The following is a 17,590-nucleotide window of genomic DNA, read 5'->3' as shown; positions in this document are numbered from 1 at the left end:
TGGTTCTAAGTTCCACTAGAATCAGAAAGTCTGACTTAACCACCCTTCAGAGAATTCTGACAAAGGCTCATGTGTGAGGATATCTGGCATAGAACCATCCGCAGTCTTTCACCAGATCCCCTCTTGTGACAAATGAACAAATAACTAGCTGGGTGGTCAGCCGTGCCGGGGGAACGGGGTAGGGAGGGAGGAGGGAGTCAACCCCCTGCCCTTGACTGACCACTGGCCTCTGCAGACCCAAGCAGTCTCTACTCTCCAGTCATGCAGAGGATGCTGTGGGGTGCAGGGTGGGTGCTTCAGAGACCACTGTGTCCCTCCCCCTGAGTAGGAGAGCAGGTAACTCCCCCAGAAAGCCACGTCTCTGGTCTTGGGAGAACTCTTCAAAATTCCAAGCATTTGACATAGAGCTAAGATGACCTCAACTCACCCTGGTTTGCCCAAATCTTTTCTAGTTTGAGCACATGGAGAGCCCAGCATGCCAAGAATCCTCTGTCCTAGGCAAACTGGGACTGTTGATCACCCTACTTGGGGGCTCGGGGGCTCACAAGTGCTTTCCCTTCACAAGCCACTCAGTGTATCGACATAGATAAGAGAAAGATGGGATGGGGCAGGGCAGGAGTAAGGAGAGGAGGACAGCAAGAGAGTGAGAAAAAAAGAGGGGCAGAGATGGGCAGGGACACAGGAGAGAGGAGACAGAGGATTTTAGAAGGGTAGCAGAAATGGGCAAGGGGACAGAGGTGGTGAAAAGGGGAAAGAGATCCAGAGAGAAAAAGATCTGGGGACACAGTGGCATTAGAGTGACAAAGGAAAAAGCTGACAGGTAGAGGGGGATGGGCACAAGTGGAAGGCTGAGGGCCAGAATGGACCACACAGATGCTTTTTTGGCAGCATCTCGCATGGAAGGCCTCCCGATAAACTTTGAGAAATCAGTTCTCCTCCCAGCAGCCCCAGAACGCCGCCCCGCCGTCAGCGGCTGGCACTGGAACCCGCTTACATAATCTGTTCTCTACTGAGAGCTGCTTCCATTCACAAGTCGTTGCTTGTCATTGTGTAGGTGCATTAAAGAGGAAAAAAAGGAAAGAAAGGAAGAAAAACAGAAAGAAAAAGGCAACTGAATGAACTCACTCAGATTATATTGAGAGATGAGGAGACTTTCCCCCCTCTCTTCTCTAAATAAACCCTTCCCAAACCACACATCATTGTGATGCTGTCAGATGGTTTTCCTCTTGTTGATTAATTGCAAAGGGGTGGGCAAAACCCCCAGCTTCCTGAGGCATGTTATCTTGCTCACTAACTGGATTACTAAGCCAGAGTCTGACACGGCTCCATTACAATGAGATATAAGCGTGCGTTATGTCATTAAAACTAATGACAGCAAGACAATTACTTCGAGGAAACCACGGTGACATTGCATACGGCAGCACAGTGCCTTGGTGGAGCTGCAGCCCACATTTCCCTGGCCCCAAAGGAAAGCAAATCGGGCTGAGAACCAGCTCCGTTCTCTCAAATCCCAAAGGCCTGGCCAGGCTAGAGAGCAGACTGATCAGTGCTGTCTCGCCACTGAGCCATCCAAAAACCTAAGTCCCTAGATCCTGCCTGAGAAAGAAGTGCCCCCCATCCCTGGGTGCTCAGAAGTTGCAGGGAATGGGGTCAACACTGCTAGATCAAGCTCGTGCTCCTGTGGGAAACAGGGATTCGGTGGCAGAGAGTAAATGGTTGGGTGCTAGGGAGGCAACAGGCCTGGATCTTACCCTGCTCAGCCCCTTGGGAAATGGTGAGCAGCAGTGGAGAGAACCCTGGGAGAAAGTCCACGGGTTGCAACACACCTAGACTTGTTATAACTAACCCCTATAAAGTATTCTGCATTTCAAAAACACTCCATTGTCTATAGCAGTGGAGGCTTGTGCAAACACTGTCTCAAGGCCCTGCACTCAGAGCTTCTGATGGAGTGGGTCGAAGGCACACCCCTGGAATCTGTCTTGGATTCTCTTAGACATCGAGAGCTTTCTATCCCCAGCAGAAGGTAAATCCAGAAACATGTGCCTTTGCTGCCTTTTGTCCCTTCTTTTACCTGCAAGTTCAGTGTGTGCAGACTCCATCCCCACTCCAAAAAAAGCTCTCCCCTCACTTTCTGGAAGGGATTTTCCAACTCCCTCAGTAAAGTGTGAATGACTAATAAGGCTAGATGTGTTATCCCATCCCAAGCATCTGCTCTTTGGCCAAGAGCAAAGCCTTAAGACAAACAAAACAAAAGAAGCTTTAACAATGGACTTTCAGATGTCACTGAACTGAGTGAAAACACCCTAAAGAGGGTGGCCCAGGAAACCCTCTCTCTGTACCACCCCCAAAGGCTTACATATTGTAGGCAGCCATTTCCTTAATCTAAGTCCCACAAAAGATTGTGTCTTTGTCACCAGTTTATTCCCAATACCCACCACGGTGCCAGGCATACTGTAAGTATTCAATAAATGTATGGTATACAAGTTAAGTGTCAGAGGTGCTCTCTGGTAGGAGGAGAGAGAGGCCTTGCCTTTGCCTGTTGTAGATACGAGATGAAAGCCAAGTCCTTCTAAACTCTGCACCAATGACTCATCATAATCAACAAACACTGAGTGCCTACTGTATGCAGACCTCTGGCTGGACCATAGGTCAAAGGCACCTCCTCAAACTGGCCTGTCCACTAGTCAACCAACTGAGGTTTCCTTCATTTATTCATGCATGCAGCCATGCAAGTCACTGCTGAACAACAGCTGTGTGCTAACCTTGACTTTAAAAATTGGGATGCACAGCCTTGGCCCTTACGGATCTGGCCTGTGGCATCTCCAGAGCCCTATGCAGAAGCTCCATGGCAGGGAAGTGAGGGAAAGCTCAGGTCTCCTAGGAAAAATTCACAGGTTCTGAGCTGGTGATTTGCAATGATTCAGCAAAAACCTCCCAAGGATTTGGAGGAACAAAAGATAGAGTAGTCAGTAGGGCTTCTCCTCCCAGATCCCTTCCTCCAGGGCCTGACCACCACATTCACAAGGCCTGCTTCCTCAGGTCTTCACAGGCTTTAAGGAAAGGAGGTCATTATGCCCATTTCACAGATGGAGAAATTGAGGTCCCAGGGACCTCACTAGCAACTGCACAAACATCACATAAGGAATAAGTGGGACCAGAAGTCTTCTGTCTCCAAGCTCTGTCTTCTCTCTCCTGGGCCCTAAAGCTACACAATTGGCCCACAGGATTCACCTTCCTCTACCTCTCCTTAATCTTGTTTCAGTCAGGGTGACTGCACTGTTACCTCACCATCACCAACATCAACCCCATTGCTAACATAAGTTACTTACTCCTTCCGGGCTCAGTACTATGTACTTTGCAAACATTAACTCAATTTTTTTATAATCCCTTTAGTATTTTTGCTTTACAAATGGAAAATTGAGCCTCAGAGAAGTGAAATGACCCACCTGGAGGGATCTAAACCCAAGAGAGCTATTTCCAGAGTCCATACTATTAGCCACCATGCCATACTACCTTAATATACTTCACTGAGGAAATTGAGGCTCAGAGAGGTTAAGAGTCTTGCCTGACATCACACAGCAAGGAAGGGCTGGAGTAGAACTTGAACTCAGGTCTGGCTTCTCCCAGAGTCCCACACTGCAGTCCCTCAAATGGCTGGTTAAGGAGGCAGAGAGGGGTGAGGAACAGGAAGGAGAGGGGCCTATTTATATGGTGTCTCCTTCACAGTCCCAGCACAAAAGGATCTCCATCCTGGGTGGCAGCTGAATAATTTAAGCTTGCCAGCTCCAGCCTACCACTACTGGGTCCTGGATTTATTTTTATCCCAGGTTACAGCCACAGCACTTAACAGAAATCTACCACACTGTTTGCTTCTCATGGTCTTCATATCAAAGCCTGATTCATCTGCCTTTACGACCAGCTCCCCACTCAAAGGGGATAAAGAACAGAAGATAGGACCATATGTTGTGGTGGTCTTTATCAGAAAGTCACAAATCCTCTATGATCCTCAGGGTGGCAGGATGGGGGTAAATAAAGAGTAAATACCACATCCTACAAATAAATGCTCAGAGCACCCTGACAAGAACTCACAGTCTTGGACAGGCAACTAGGATGTATACAAGCTGTAGGAAAGGAGGAGACGCAGAGCAAGCTGGTGAGAGTCTTCCTAGGGCACCTTTTAGATTGCAAAACCTCTGGCTGCTGCCTCTCGCCCACCAGTGAGAAAGGAAATGTCTGTATTTGTCTCCACAGCTAGGCTTCCCAATCACCAGCACAGGCTGGAGAGACATCACAGAATGTCTTCCCTCCGTATCCAGCTGGGTGGGGTGAGTGGGGGCTGCCTGAGCCAGGAGTAAAGGGATGATGCCTTGTCTCCATGACAGCAGATGTGCATCTTGCTCTGCCATGATTTACTGTGTGGTCTTAGACAAGTTGCCTTCCCTCTCTTGCTCCCCACCACCCCAGCCCCAACCCTGCTGCTGCCCGAAGGAGTCAGACTTGATCAGAGGTTCTAAACTTGAGGGGCTCAGATGAGCATTAGGGAGGGTCCACTTGTCCCCAGGTGGGGTGTGTGTGTGTGTGTGTGTGTGTGTGTGAATATGCATCTTTTCAGAATGGAGGCTCTCAAAGGGGTCCTTGCTGCCACCCCTGGGATAAGTCTCTATAGAGCTTTCAAATGCTACATCTGTATGTCTATGTATCTGAGGCCATAAATAAAGCAGACCCCTCTCCAGCTGAGCACAAGATTCTAGGAACTCAGCAAAGTTCTCACAAGAAACCCCCAATCCCAACCCACCCCAAACAGGCCTCCTTGACACATGTGATAAATTCCCAAACACAGTACAAACCCATCCTAGAAGTATGCCTGCACATACACTCCTCACATAGTCCCAGATCCACAGAGCTAGAAGGGGCCCTGGAGTCACCTAGACCATGTGCCTTATTGCACATTCAGGGAAACTAAAGCCCAGAAAGGGGAGGCAGAGCTGGGGATGGAACCCAGATCTCCTGGTCCAAGTCTAAGTCTCTTTCCAGAAGCTTCTGTTTCCCTCTCCCTGGTGCACCACAATGCACCATTTCAAATGTGATGGGGGAGGAGGGAGGGCAGCCTTTTGGATCTTAGCCACCCCCAAGGAAGTAAGGCTGAGAAGCAGCAAGGAGATGTTTTCAAAGCACCCACATGTTAACAACCCAGCCCCAGCTACCTCTGCTGGGCTAGCATGCATGCTCCGCACGGTTAAGCCAGTTGTTAAAACACTGAAATACTGCTGAGCCAGATGGTGATGTTGCACTGAGGCTCCGATGGCTCCCCTGACACTCTCCTAGTTCCCCTCCAAACTTCCCCCATAATCCAGCAATTAAAGAGTTAACACTTAGCACAATAGGGAACTCCTAAGAGCCCCCCACTCCAGGGCCCCAGCCATTGTCCAGTTTGACCAGTGAATGCCAAAGTTCGAAATTTTAAATTTCACCAACAGCCAGATCTCATGGCTCCTTATCTGAACCAAATTTCTGCATGTCAATCATCCATACTTGAGGCTTCCCAGGGAGGAAATTAAGGCAACTTCCTCCTCAAGGTCACCCAGTGAGAAAAGTGTGGGGTTTTGAGGACACGTCTTTGACACTAATCGTCATGCAGCCCACCTCCTTTGCCTCATATGGTCTACCTGAGCAGGCACATGCCCTGGGATTTCGGCGTCCCCGCTTGGCTCTGGGACTGGAGAAAATGACTGAGTGGGCCCTGCTTATGTTTCAGGCTTGCCAGTCTCTGGGCTGATGTTTTATTCCTCCCACCATCAAGAACGAGAACCTACAGAGAAATCCTTGGGAGTGCAGAAGACTGAAGTGGCCCCTGAGATAATAGTGAGGATGCTAAAAATAAGGACATTTATTTCTAGAAAGGTAGATGTAATCAAAGCAGCAAGCAAAGAGAAATCTCCTTTTTTATGGGTCACAGATTAGCAGCAAAGGTGTTTTAAAATTAAATGTGAGCTTTTGGATTCAGCTACAAGAAATCTCAACTTTCCACTCACTAACAGGTTGGTGCAGGCTTATCCCATCAGGATCTCATATAAAGAAACTAGAGTAGGGTTTGGTCTGCCCTGGAACTGATCCAAAGCCAGAAACAGGAGTCTTTCCCTAGAATCAGAACAAACCCTGTTCCCTTCTTTGCCTACTCTGAGACAGGCTTAGGATGGAGTCCTCCAGGCTGGTGCCACGATGCACCCCCCTACAATCACTTACAGGTTACACCACCTGTGAAAATAAAACATCGTCTGCTCCAGAGGCTGTTGGCTGCTCCCCTATGGCCTGCCTGACCACTCATTCCCAGCAAAATGTGGTCCTTCCATGGTTCCCAGCTCTCCCATCTCAGGAAGCTCAGAACAGCCACGCTTGCAAAAATCACTACAATTGAATTACTCAGCTGTACCTAGAAGATGGTACAGTCCTAGCCCTCTCCTATGCAAGCCTCACCTGGTGTGCCTAGGTGACCCTCAACAAGGATTAACCTTTCGGCCTCAAGTGATGCTTTCCCATCCAGGGCAAAGTTGCCCACCCACGGATCAGAACACCAGAGACCCCTCCATGCAGGCTGGCCAGCCTACGAAGGGTTAATCCACTCGGAGAACTGCTGGCTACTTTCAACAGCTTCTGCTGCAAGGGAGAGGGTAAATTGGGCAGAAGCCACAATTTTGATCGCATTGCCTAAAACAGGAGCATATTTTACCCCTTCCCTGGGCACTGAGCCGAAATCTCATTTAGCTTTGGGGTGCCGTTTAGGCGATCAAACACTGCAGAATGTGGGCAAATAAATGTGGTCGCTCTTCAACCTCCCTCCCTCCCCTACCTACCTTTCATCCCAAGCAGCTCATGGGCACACCTCATCCCAACTGGGATTCCAATACCCCTAGCCCATTTACACAATTGAGAAGAATAGCACTTACCTCCACACCAGAGGATTGCAGAGGGAATGGGTGAGCCAACTCCTCCCTTCCCTGCTGGGGTGGGAAGATACTAACTCCCGATGACTTGGTTTGAAAGCTCAGTAGAGGTGCCTGAAAGAAAATTGTTCATTTGATTCCCCTACTCTTCCCAAAATAAAATCAAAGCACTAGCACGCGCGCGCGTGCACACACACACACTCACACACACACACACACACACCAACTACCCCTAAATCATGCAGGATCAAGACGAAAAGAAATATCACGGTCAGAAGAAGAGAAAACTCAGACCAGTCAGTGGACAGGCTTCCTCAGACTGCCCTCCACATGGATGAAGGTTTTTGCTCTGAGTCCTCTCCCCCCACCCCTCTTCCTCTCTCTTTCTTTCTCTTTCTCTCTGTCGTCCGTCCGCGTAGGCAACTCCGGGCTGCTGGCAGTAGACAAATCAATTGCTTCCCCAGTGCCTGAATCAGTGGCAGCTGCCACCACTGCTGCAAAACCCTGTGTGAGCAAGGGAGGGGGCAGCAGCTTGCCGGCGCAGGGGGAACCAAGCTGGCCTCCCACCCGTGATTTATGTGTGAGGTGCCTGGAGAAAGAGAGGCGGGGCGGGGGGGGGTCAGGAGGAGAGGTTGGGCGCACCAGAGATCCCCGCTGGTCCAAACGGCAATCAGGAGATTGGCGATCAGCACCGCGGACAGCGCTAAGATGCGGCGGCGGAGGGATGGGCGGGAAGCGCAACCTCCAGGCAGCGAAGTTAAGTTATTGGATGGTTAGAGCAGAGAAGGGGGAGTAGTGGGAGGGGGGAAACGGGACTTCTCGACATCACACAGTGAAGTCAGTGACAGCCTACCTACCACACACTTGTTCTAATATTGTCGCTCACTCTCAGAGCCAGGAGCTGTAAGTTCACAGCCCCTTTCCTACACACGCCCCCAGACCTTCACTGTTCCTCTCTGCTGAGAAGAGTCTGACCCCAGTGTGGGGGGCCTCCAAGTTGTTTCTACCCCCAAAACTCAGTCTAGCCGACTTGGCTTCACCTGCATTGCTTCAGATTTCTGACCCGTATCTTGAGTGCCTCAGAATTCAGAGCATGAAAAGCTTAACAAATGTAAATTTCTAAAGGGCTTAGTTGAATAAGCATTTGACAGATTTCTGGGAGCTAGTTTTGGCCCCCATACAACCTTGGAAAAGTCATTTTAATGTCTCCAAGTCCCAAATGTAAAGAGGATATGACTACCCAATTTTCCTAAACATAAAAAGCAACAATGAGGACACCAAAGTTGTGAGCTGCTAGGATACCATGATCCATAACCTCCTACAATTCAAATGTTTTGACAGAGGGAGAAAGGAATAGACAGCCAATCCAGGATGGTATGTGTCAAGCCTCACCTTTTAGCATGTGGTGTGAGAGAGATGAAGTTGGGAGGGTATGGGAGGTCTAAATTGTCTGACAACCAAGCTTTGACCAAAGACCCATCTTCAAAAGATCTGAAGTGAAATCACTATTTGAACAAGGAAATAAAATCATTAAAAGGAGAAATATACAAAGAGAAATTGATTCCCATAGCTTCCACTGTTCCAGATCTCAAGGGTCCTATTCTTGCTTACCATGGGAAAAGGAAAGGAAACTTTAAGCAAGCCAAGATCTGTTTAGAATGAGCACTGGGTGTTATGCTATATGTTGGCAAATTGAACTCCAATTAAAAAAAAAAAAAAAAAAGATCTGTTTAGACCTGGAAAGTTGAAGGAGAACTCTCTCTACTGGGGACCCTCCTCTAAACTTTCCTACTCAGATGGCCCAGGGTGAGATACTACATTTGTCACTTAATTCTCTCCTTGAAAAGTAGGACTTAACATATCAGAGTGTTAGTGATCATTTAGAGCTTCACTGTATAGATGTTCACGATCATCATGATCATGATCATGGTGATGATGGTAATGATTATGGTGGTGGTGGTGGTGGTAATGGCAGCTATCGTTTATTGGAAACTGATTCTGCGCCAGCTATTCTCCTATAAACTTTATATGTATCAGCTCCTTCAATCCTTGCCATGACCCTTTGAGGAGACTACTATTACTCCCATTTTACAGATAAGGAAACTGAGCTTCAAGAAGGGAGGAGGAGAGTGAGGGGTGGGTGATGTTGGATTATAGGACTGAGGCAGTTCAATCCCCTCAATTTACACATGGAGAAAGTGAAGACCAGAGAGGAGCAGTGAGTTGCTCATAGCCAAAGAGCTAGAAAGTGGCATAGTTGAGTCTGGAACTTAGGCCTTTAAGGTACCAGGGCCATGCTCTAGCACCAAGGACAGTGCCTGGCACAGACTAGGCCCTCCATAAACATCTTGAAGAGTGATTCAATAAGACAGGGATTAAAGTCACACAGGATTCTGGTGGTAGAATCAGGAACCAATATTTCCCAGGTCTTTTAATTCCTAGTCCCAAGGAACATCTACCCCACCTCACAGCCTCTGGGACTAGGCACATGTTCTGAAAGGGTCTGTCTCTAATTCAGATCTCCTTAGGAAATGAAAATAGCTACCACCTGCAAATGCCTACACACCTACTGTATGTTAGCTAAGCACTTGACACTCTCTCCAGTTTACACGTACCTGAGGTGGGTGCTTTTATTGTCCCATTTTCAGATGAGAACACTGAGGCTCCAGCATGTGAAATGACACCCCAAAGTTCACAGTTAGATAGTACCAGAGGCAGGGCTGCAGGGATGTCTGATCCGAGGCCTGTGTTTTGGCCACCCTGTTAGTTTTCTTCCTCAAACTAAGCCCCTAGAGGCCCCTGGTAGAGTGAAAAGGAGGACTGAGTTGCCCCCCACACACATCCTGGTTTCAACTAGAGCAGCTGTGCTTTTAAGTGTTTTGCATACTGGGCATCTGCCCAAGCCTTCATTGAAACAGGGCTTTGCAGCAAAATTTAAAAATGATAATATGGTTGAAACCAGAGCTCTGCACCTTCCCTGGTGACCATGCCATCTAGGAACTAGCCCCACCTTCTCTGGAGATTTTGCCTCACCCTCTGCACTGCCCTGGTCACTATCTCTAAGCCCTGGCTCTGTCCTGGCAGCTCCTGGAGAGTTCTTAGTTCAAAGAACTGGCTGCTGCTGTAAGCTCTGACAGCTCTGCAGGAAGGAGATACCTCGAAACCAGACACCTCAAGGCTCAACCCAGCCAGGCTCTGATCCTCTCAAGGATGGAGCACTGCGGTGGGATTTCTCAAGGCTCTGGATTCAGCAAGCTGCCCTGTCCTGTCCTTGCTCTGATGAGGCCAGAGGCAGCCCAATAAGTCTCTCAGTCACCCACAGGGAGGACAGGCGATGCTGGTGATGGTAATAACCACAAAAGCCACCCACTATGTTCTGAGTGACTCCTGTGCACTTTATTATTATTTCATCCTCACAACAATCCTATGTGTTCAGATGGTAATAGTTATGTTCCCATTTTACAAATGAGAACACTGAGACTCAAATGCCTAAAGCAACTAGCCTGAGGCCATTTCATTAGTAAGTGGTAGAACTGGGATTTGGACTGAGGCCCTCTGAGTTTGTAACTATTATGCTATATGGCATCCCTAATTATAATGGTCTTTCCCATTTATTTTTGGTGTTTATTATTTACCTAGTGACATGCTTTATCACTTCAGTGATATTCATGACTTAACTTAGCATAGTGAAGTATTACCTATCTTAAAGATGAGGTAATTAGGCACAGAGAGGTCAGGTGACTTGCCCAAGGTAACACAGCTACAAAGAAGAGGAAGCTCAGGGTGTGAATCTAAATACTTTTAAGATCCAGCGTGATGTACCATCCCTGAGGGAGATGGGTATGGAGATGGCACAGAAAGAATGTTATTTCACTTGGCAAATGGAGCAGAATAATGACCCCAAAGATGTCCACAACATAATCCTCAGAAGTGGTCAATATGTTGCCTTAAATGGCAAATGGTACCTTATAGATATGATGAAGTTAAGGATATTGAGATGGAGAGATTATCCTGAGTTATCTGGGTGGGCACAATGTAATCATAAATCCTCACAAGGGGAGAAGGGTGAGGGGTGTAGTGGTATTGGATTATAGGACTGAGATAGAGATGAAGATACTATAGTGCTGGCCCTGACGATGGACGAAGGGGCCACAAGCCAAGGAATGAGGGTGGCCTCTCCAAGCTGGAAAACACAAGGAAATAGATCTTCTCCTAGGGCCTCCAAAAAGAGCATAGCCCTGCCAACACTTTGATTTTAGGGCCTACAGAGCTATAAATCTGTGTTGTGCTAAGCCATTCAGTTTATGTTATGTGTTATAGCAGCCACAGGAAAACAACAGGGCATGTCTACCAAAGGAACCCACAATAAGAAGCCCACAGCAAATCAGCCTTAGCAATCACAACTGAGCTTCTTCTGGACTGGAGGACCTGGTGCTTCCATCAGACCTAAGTTGCTCTAAACTATACAGTATGTACGTGCATGTACACATGCATCTGCACACATGTGCACACAGACGGAGGCCCTACAACAGAAAGGACTCGAGCTCAAAGCTTCAGCCAGACAACTAGGCTCAGTGGCTGGATGGCACTGCAGGGGCACACAGTACTTCCTTCATTCCCTCCTTCTCTTTGACAGTCTCCAGGGAAATGCTATCATCAGGAACACAAAAGGGAAGAAATGTCACAGGGCAGCTTTCCAGGAACACAGCTCATCCCTGGGAATCAGTCAAAGACAAAACAAGTAAATAGAGCAGAAAGACAGGAGAGCAAGAAAAGAGAATTGCTGGGTCCCTGAGACTGGCCTATGTTCCCTGACAGATCCCATCCCACCGAGGGATGCCTCAGCAGCATAGTCAGTTAAGCATCTGCTTTCCACTCAGGTCATGATCTTGGGGTTCTGGGATTAAGCCCCATGTCTGGCTCCCTGCTCAGCGAGGAGTCTACTTCTCCCTCTCCTTCTTCCCCACCATCCCCTCCCTGCTCATGCTCTGTCTCTCAAATAAATAAATAAAATCTTTTTTAAAAAATCCCTTCCCACTGAGAAAGAGGAAAGTCTTGGGGAAGCCCATTAGCCCCCTTAGGAGAAAATAGGGTAATTACAGAGAAGACACTGCAGGACTTGGTGAGACAAGTTTTTATGACAAGTCAACAAGTATTATTTATTAATCAGTCAGTTCAGTGTTACCAGGGAAGGCATTGTCAGAGGAAATAAGCCTGGGCTTGCCTTCCTGCGCTCTGTGCTTGATGCTTGGCTTCCACTCACTAGCTGTGGGACTTTGGGCATGTCATCTGCATACTCTGTGCCTCAGTTTCCTTGACTATAAAATGGAACCACAATACCTTCCCCCACCTACCCACCTGTGTGGCAAAGACATTTCATTGAGCTAATGGACATGACCAAGTGTCCCTGTCTTCCTCACAGAGTCTAGGTAAGCATCTAGCTCCAAACTACCAGAGGTGGTAGAAAAAGAACACTGGCAGAAACAGGGTGGTGAAATTATCAAAAGGCCAGATTTTAAGGTAAGATTACCTAGGTTCCAAACTGGCTCTACTACATACACACTGTGGCCCAGAGGACATTGCTAAAGGTCTCTGTGCTTCAGTGACCCTATCTATAAAGAAAAAGATAATAACTGTACCTCCTCACGTGGTTGTCATTAAGATCACACAAGCAAATATATGTAAAAGCACTGAGAATGGTGCCTGGGATATAGGACGCCCTATGGGTATCATCTTCATTTATTACTTTTGCTACTGTGACGATAATTATTATCAATGAGATGCATTTTCCAAAGAGTAATACACATTGGCCTGAAATACAAAAGAAGATGTGAGGCGGTCTGTGGATACAAATTTTTAAGGTTTGAATGTTACATATTTCTTTTCCAGTGCATTAGATATATATTGTATTTCCATTTCCAGTAGCGACATAATGTTTTCTTATATACAAATGTACTTAAGTTGATATAACACAGAGCAAAAAGAGGTTTGCTTTTCTCTTTTATTTCCGGTACCTCAATGGCATTATCTGCCCGGAGGTCAGTCCTCTAGGTATGCTGGGTTCACCTAACTCCCCTCCTCATAGTAACTGCATCTCTCAGGGGGCTGTTTCAGTTAATTACAGAAAATCCAGAAGCAAAGTCTTTTTTATTTCTTTTAAGATTTTATTTATTTATTCATGAGAGACACAGAGAGACAGGCAGAGACGTAGGCAGAGGGAGAAGCAGGCTCCCTGTGGGGAGCCTGATGTGGGACTTGATCCCAGGACCCTGGGATCACAACCTGAGCCGAAGGCAGATGCTCAACCACTCAACCACCCAGGTGTCCCCAGAAGCAAAGTCTTATGTTAAGAAAATGAAGGAAAAATACAGGATCTTCCCTCTCCCAGGTCCCCTCCAGAATCTGCTTCTGGTCTATAAAGAATAAATAACTAGCAGTGATTGAAGAGTGACCATATGTGGGTCCCTCATCTGAGATCCTACAATATTGCTAACCCTCTCCCTGGGCCCCGCCTGCATGACCAGCTCTCCCGTTGCACTGGATATTCCAAGAACATAGCGCAGCGTCTGACTTCTCGGGCCCCAGAACAAACTTGACATCTGGTCAATGCTGAATAAGTGAATTATTATTAGAATCTTTGATGCCTGTATCCTTTATCTTACTGTAATCTCAGGCAGGGGGAAATCTGACCACCCGCAATTGCATATTTAGTTTAAATAGGGCAAGGAGCTCCAAATCTTCAAAATGAACAATTTTAGGAAGACCTGGGCCAGGTCATCAGCCTAGATGAACAATGCCAGAGTTGCTAGCCACAGGGTGAGGGCTGAGCAAGATGGGAGAAGCCAGAAAACCTGCCCGAGAAGTAAGATGTGAGCTGGTTGGATTTGGGCAAGTGGGAAAAGAGTAGAGTGAGGAAGAACTGCTTGAGAAAAAAAGCTCAGGCGACTGGATGCCCATCAAGGCATAAAGGATGAGGGGGCTGACATTTGACAGAAGAATCTACAATTCCAAGAGTAGCTTTAAGCTATGATGGAAAAGAAATGAATCCAGAATAAAGAGATGCCAGGCCCCTGCCTGGAGGAGAGAAGGAAGTCAGGAGGGGCAGAAATGTTTCCTATCGGGTCTTTCAAAAGCACTCCTCCAAAAATACCCACTGGCTTTTCCTTGAAATGAACAAACCAGATTCCTCAACTCTGCCAGCATCTGTCAACAAGTCTTGGTTATTAGCTAGTGCTGGGGAGGGAACAGAGGGAAAGCTGGCTCCTCATTTAGTGGCTTAGCTATTGATCAAGCTCCTAGCAGAATGGTTGAAAAGGAGTTAGCTTTGAGTCTCACCTTTTCTACTCACTGGCTGTGTGACCTTGGGCAAGTCACTTCACCTCTCTGAGTCTTAGCATCCTTCTCTGTAAAATGGGATGAGAGGAATATCTACATCGTTAGTTTGTGGGATCTTCTGAAATGAGCAGGACTCCACCCCTCCATACTACAGGCCAACGGGAAAGATAGACAAGAGACCTCCAAACAACAAAACAGAGTGGCAATGGCCACAAGAGAGCCATGAGAAGTGTAATGTGGAGAAGACACATATTTCTGTGATGCATGGCGGCAGGGGAAGGAGGAACAAAGGTATCTCTGTAGGAGACCTGGGAAGTGGGTGGGTGGTGGGTGGCAGAGGGTGCGCCACGTGCCCAACCTCTCAGAGCCCCAAGCATCTCTCCCTCCCTACTCCGGTCCTTGCTCCAACATCTGGGGGAACAACTTCCCTCCAAGGAGATTTCTCAACATCACACTTACGTAATCCTAACATGATACGACAGATACCCAGCAGGCTTGAAAAAGGAGAGGCTAGCTCTCCCCATGAATCCCATTTGGCTAAGCAGGCAAGGCAGTGATGAGTGGCGCAGAGATGGAGAGGGACTGGCTTGCACGGCAGCGACTAGCAGTCAGATTAGCTGGCAGGGTGATACAGCGCTATGTGTCCAAAACCTTAACAATTATACACATTTACCATCTGACCCATTAGACTCTTCAAGAAATTAACCTAAGGACATAATTAGATGTATACACAGAAATTAGCATCACAGCCTTGCTTGCAATAATGACAGATTGGAAACAATCTGAATGTCCAGCAATAGGAGGGTTATTTGAATAGACTGTGGTATAGTCTATACCAGCAGAAGTGAAGCAGCGCCACACTGGTATACCTTGACATAACCCTGAAAAGATGTAATCTGCATACTTAAAAAAAAAAAAACCTACAAGCGGGCAGCCTGGGTAGCTCAGCGGTTTAGCGCCACCTTCAGCCCAGGGCGTGATCCTGGAGACCAGGAATCAAATCCCATATCAGGCTCCTTGCATGGAGCCTCCTTCTCCCTCTACCTGCGTCTCTGCCTCTCTCTCTGTGTGTCTCTCAAGGATAAATAAATAAAATATCATTTTTAAAAAACCTACAAGATTGTATATATAGTTTGATCCCATTAATAAACAGGGTCCTGGGGAAGACAGAAATGCAGGCGCTCTATCTCTCCATCAAAGTCCTAACCAAAGCAAATAAAATTCATTTATTTACTCAACAAACATAAGCTGAGGACGGACTTACATGCCAGATGCTAGAGATATGGAAGGACGCAAAAGTGACACCATCCCTTTTTTTGCCCAGCTTTGAGATCCGAAGTTCACTTTCTTTCCCTGATTACACCAGCCCAGACTGAGGTTCCTCTTTTTTGATCCCTGGCGGTGCCCTGAGAATTTATGAAGGATGATAATAGCAATTTCCTAAGACCTCAGCTAACTTCCTTACATGTAGGATATTGCCAAATACGTATAGTGTTTCTGGAGAGTAAATCCTAGGATTGATCTCCACGTCCCAGATGAGAAGACTGAGGTTCAGACAGAATAAAATATTTGTTCAGACTCATACACTACACGTAGCCAAGTGAGGATTCAGGCTGCCCTGTCCAACATTAGATTCCATATCTCCTCGAATACCGTGTTTGTGTCAAACACAGAAGAACTTGCTGGGGCCCAGCACAGGGCACCTGTCTGCACTCCCAAGACCCTTTCCCAACTCTTCCCAACACCGCTGGACCCTCCTCTTCTCTGCCTCCAGTGCACATAATTCAGACACTGTAACAGCCTGTCTCCTTCCACCGTGTTCCCCAGTGTGGGGGAGGGAAGCATCTGACCACCTTAAATTGCAGGTTTAGGTTTCATAAATGGCTCATGTAAGTAGTGAATGGGATTCTCTAAGGAGCCCATGCCTTCCAGATGCAGCTGTCTGTGAGCAAGGTTAGAAGGACCTAGACTAAACCATCGTCCCAGAAGATGAGTGTCAGAGTTGCTGGCTACATCCAGATATCAGTTCCTGAGGATAGGGGACCACATATGTCTCTTATGTCCTCAACACAGGGTCTGGCACAGGATAAACACCAAATAAATAGTGGATGAATGTATGATTGAATGCATGAATGACAAAGGGCACCATTTTTGCCAGCCATTTATTTCCTGGATAAAAGGTTCTTCCTCTGGGTTGGGTGCCTATAGTTAGTTCACTGAGCCTTGCACCATCATCACCACACCCAGAAAACTGCAAAGAAACGGAGCAGAAAGAAATTCAGGCCACCCATTCAGCCATGGCCCCTCTCATGACCCCAACCACATGGAAGACAAGGCTTGGAGAAAAGACGAGGAGTGATGGCTGCAGGGGAGGTCAGTTGCATATCCCCTGCCTGGGCTGATGCTTCTAAAGCTGCAGCCACATGGAACATTCCTGCTCACTCAGACAACAAAACCAGGAACCTCACACCAGCCCTTTCTAGCACAGGAAGCAAAGAGAGAAAAAGCCTCAGGGGACATGAGTCTGGCTGCATTTGAAAATGCCTACTGGTTTTTCAGGGAAACCAGATAAGTTCCAGAGGGTACTTTTCATAAGCATTTATATGTCATTCTCAAGTCAGCCTTGAGGGGCATCAAAACAAGATCATGTCTCCTCATGGACCTATGCCGATATTCCCATAATTCATTGCAGGAAAAGGGAGCAGAGGTTCTGAGCCTCTCCATCCTCACCTGTAAAAAGAGAGTAAAGGGGGGGGGGGGTGGCTACCTTCCTACATGTTTGTAAGGATCAAAGGGCACTGAAACACATGAAAGGACCCAGCACAGAACTCAGCAACTAAAAACGTTCAGCAAATGCCTGCTTGGTCTGAAAGCAACAAAAATCACCATAAAAATGGCAACAATATCTGAAAGAAATACCTCTTTCCAGTCTAGCAAGATTACATCTATCAGCCTGGCATCTCAAAAGAATGGATGCAGGACAGGTAAGTTTTGAAGGAAGAAGGGGAAAACTAGGGATCGTGAGGTGTTGTCTCAGACATCAGGCCACGGTGGGCCCCAAGAAGAGAGATATTACAAGGGCGCTGGACTCACAGAGGGAGAAAAGGGAGTATAGACAAGGAATAAAAGAAGGGAAGGAAGGTTTTGCTGATTACACTGATGACCTCAGGGCACAGTGGGAAAACATGAGGTGTGGCATTAGGAGTCCTGGGTCATAATCAGAACACATTTGGTTGCAAGAAACAAACCGCCACAGAGATGGATCTCATGGAGTCTGGGGTCCAGCCTCCCTGCCACCATCATCTCTTGCCTGG

General features: G+C 47.3%; 1 protein-coding gene across 11 annotated transcripts in view; it reads right to left on the bottom strand.

Moving 5' to 3' along the window:
* RPH3A (rabphilin 3A) overlaps positions 1-17,590 on the bottom strand; it is a 273,026-nt gene that overhangs the window by 91,920 nt on the left and 163,516 nt on the right. For 3 of the 11 annotated variants that reach the window (XM_072722872.1, XM_072722866.1, XM_072722873.1), the window contains one exon: positions 6,945-7,055. The exons of 3 other annotated variants lie outside the window; for them this stretch is intronic. The gene's annotated coding sequence lies outside the window, so the exon portion shown is untranslated. 5 more of the 11 variants (XM_026018909.2, XM_072722871.1, XM_072722870.1 and 2 more) reach the window with 4 other exon arrangements.

The sequence above is a fragment of the Vulpes vulpes genome, chromosome 10 (assembly GCF_048418805.1).
Source record: "Vulpes vulpes isolate BD-2025 chromosome 10, VulVul3, whole genome shotgun sequence".
In the NCBI taxonomy this organism is placed as follows: Eukaryota; Metazoa; Chordata; class Mammalia; order Carnivora; family Canidae; genus Vulpes; species Vulpes vulpes.
Note: the sequence above shows the minus strand (reverse complement) of the source record. Positions and strands in the feature narration are given on the sequence as shown.